The sequence below is a fragment of the Myotis davidii genome, unplaced genomic scaffold (assembly GCF_000327345.1).
Source record: "Myotis davidii unplaced genomic scaffold, ASM32734v1 scaffold575, whole genome shotgun sequence".
NCBI classification, from domain to species: Eukaryota; Metazoa; Chordata; class Mammalia; order Chiroptera; family Vespertilionidae; genus Myotis; species Myotis davidii.
The window spans coordinates 4,151,067-4,154,347 of record NW_006290306.1 but is presented as its reverse complement, the minus strand read 5'-3'; the positions used below and the strand labels follow the sequence as shown (position 1 = coordinate 4,154,347).

At 37.6% G+C, this 3,281-nt stretch overlaps 1 protein-coding gene across 4 annotated transcripts in view; it reads left to right on the top strand.

The window, feature by feature from the left end:
* Positions 1–3,004, top strand: part of EPHA4 (EPH receptor A4) — a 135,986-nt gene extending 132,982 nt beyond the window's left edge. For 3 of the 4 annotated variants that reach the window (XM_006763385.2, XM_006763386.2, XM_015563662.1), the window contains one exon: positions 1,973–3,004. The gene's annotated coding sequence lies outside the window, so the exon portion shown is untranslated. The remainder of the gene's footprint in view (positions 1–1,972) is intronic. The other variant, XM_006763387.2, reaches the window with a different exon arrangement.
* Positions 3,005–3,281: the final 277 nt, after the last annotated feature.

Genomic DNA, 3,281 nt, shown 5'->3' with positions numbered 1-3,281 from the left:
AAAGAGTGAAATGCACAAATAAGACTCCTTTGCAATGAAAGGAACTGGACACTAATGACACTTTGATGTCTTCATGACTGACTCAAAGGACAATGCTTTGTTTATTTAGTCACAATGAAAGTCACATTTTTACCGATGATCCCACATGGACCACATGCTTTGTCTGGTCTCTGTTCTAGCAATTCCCCTTGATAAAGGAGTTGCCTGAATTCAAAGGAGAAAAGAAGGTTTATTTTTCTGCACTCTTTCTGGCATCAAGTAGACATAAGCCTTCACATTCCCACACTTCTCACTTCAAACATTCAACCCTTTTCACATACACAGTGTCCCCAAATAGCCCACTTAATATTACAAATATATTTATATAATACATATTTATATGTAGGTGTTGAGAAGAAGGGGTTGGCAAACTGAAAGGAGACATGTGTTTTGGAAACTACACTTTCTCCTAAGAATGGGTGTTCTATTAGCAAAATATCCTCTACAAAATGTTTGCATATCCATATGGTGTTGGTTGTACTGCATCAGAGTCTTAAGATCATATTCATGTTCTCCTTTTCTTTCATATAAATACATACCTGCCCAATGAAATCCCTTTACATTCAGGTTGCAAAGCTACATTTGATAGACTTACTGATTTTCAGAGAAGAAATGGTGGGAAAAACGGATCCGGTCCTTTTTCTTTCTTTTATTTTCATAACTGTCAAAATGATGTTGACAAATGGCTTCTTAAAGACCTTGGTAATTATACCCTTACCCACATTTATAATTTTTAATTTCTTAAGAAGTAATTTCTATACTATTTTATAAGAAAACTTTATTTATCGTTTTCCAAACAGATTAAAGTATTTTCTACAAGTTTAAATAATGGTCATCTACCTCAAAGAAACTAAATTTTATTTATCTCCTTCACACAATATATATATACAAGCAAATAAATCAATGGTTTAATAAAATAAGCAAATTTATCTGTAAAGATAAATTTTGGCCTTAATCCTTGCTCTACATTTGAGGCCAACTGCCAAGTATGGACACTGGGGTGGGGGATATAGTCCAAGAAACAATCTTGACAGTCAGTTGTTGCCAAGACAAGGAAATAGCTTCCTTTGGTTTGAGTTGATTATTTGGCAAATGAGGAGCCCAGTGATTTAATTATATTGTGCCAGCTTTGTTCAATTCTAGACTGATGGGTCATGTGTAGCAGATTAGTTCTTGGTGAGCTTGAGCCCCCAAGACCACTGTCATTGTTGCACCAAACCTCTCACTGTGTCCATGGCCCCAGGTTCCCTCTCTCTCTATTCCATGCAGATTGTATTGACCTTTTACTAATTAAATAATCTCATTCATTAGAAGTCATTTTCTTTTCAAGAAAATCATCCAATACTTTTAATTTCTGAGTTTGCATTTTTTCAATTGTATTGTTGGCTCCTGATGGATTGGGATGTTTCCAAATACATATGTTCCCAAGACATACAGTTTCCCACTTTAGAAAGACTAGATGCTAGTATCCACGTTTTTACAGTATTTACAGTTTGCCTTTCACATCCTCACCAACACAGCCCTTGTCATCTTGCACTACTGAACCATACAAGTCATTTCAAAGAGGAGTTGTTCAAACACTGCTAAAGACATAGACTGTGTGCATTTCTCTTCCCAGTGTTGTCACTTCAGCATTTATAAATATGAGAAGATAGCATAGCCTCTCTTTGCTTTAATGCCCTCATCAATATAAAAGGAATAAGAACTGTATCTTCCTCCAAGTAGTTATAATTAAGCTGCAAATGCACATAATTTTTTGATTGTCATAGTTGGCATTTTTTTTTTCAGGAGAAGAAATAAGATTTTATGATCTCCCTCCTGGACTACTTACTGAACCCTACCAAATTCCATGTACCTACATTCTTTCTTACAATATTGGTTGACAACTGGCTGGCTGACAACTTTCTCTAAAGTCTTGTTCTTTTTTCTACAGGGAGTAGATTCTGCTATCTCGGCCTCACAGCCCTTCCTGTTGATTACAAAGCCCACAAAGAAAACAGAACACACCCTTCTTGGTTCCTTAGAAATGTGTTTCTTCTGCTTCTACTATGCCAGTTCTGGAGCAAAGACATTGATGAAACAGCACCCAAATACCTGAAATAAATAAATCTATGACTTTCAAATCCCCTTTCCAGTGAAAGAAGCAGCAAACATTCAAGGTTCGGCATCTATTCTCCAGTTGCACTGAGGAATGTACTGTCTCAAAGCACCAGCTCTGCAGAACCCTTGTTCCCAAACTCCTTGTGGTTTTATTTATATCTATTTCCATATCTCATTGCTGTACGTCACTGCTGCATTGGTGTGGCAGCAAGTGACCGAAGGCAACAGGTTTTATTATGGACACCAGGTCAGGTGCCACCACACAACACAAAGCCAGTTCCCGTGAACTGCCTATGATATGCATTGCTGAAGTAACATTTTACCCAGGGTGTGCCATTGCAGTGATATAAATATATTTTTTTCCTAGACTAAATATGAGCTGACTATCTGTTTTGATGTGTGTACATAGGTGTGAGTGTGTGTGGATGCGTGTGGATGTGTGTGGTGTGTGTGTGGTGTGTGTGTGTGTGTGTGTGTGTGTAACCTCATGCTTAGAACTGCCTGTGAATGTCGTGGAATGCTACACCTGAAGAGTTCTGGTTTTCCACCAGTTCTGAGATGAAGAGCCACACAAAATAGTGGGCTGGAGACCATGCCCATCCCCTTAGAAGGAAACCCAGAAATGTTAAATGTCTGTATTTATGTTGTATTTTATAGCTGCCACACTAACCTTAATAAGTAATTATACAGCTTTGGGCAGAGCATTTTCACCTTAGTGGTGGAGTAATCTTAGAATATAAATATAAACCCATTCAAGTGACAATCCATCTTCAAAGTCACGATTCTGATTGAACTCCTCATCTGAATCACTAGTTCCTTGATGGAGAGAGAGAGAAGGGGATGGAATTTGTCTGGTAATCCCAAATGGAATACAAGTAGCCTTTGTTTTCCTGCATAAATGGACTTGATGAATGCGAACAAATATATGCAATTCATATACTTTTGGAGATGAACGTAGACATGTGTGTCAGCTTTGAGATGATGTGTCCTGGATTAATACTTTGTCTCCCAATGTCACAGAAAAATGTATGCCGGTGACTCTTGAGGTTAGCATGGATGGGATTAAATGGCCTCGAGCAATTTCAGGTTCCCAATTACATGGAAAGTTCTACAATTATTAATATAGAGCTAATTATTGCATT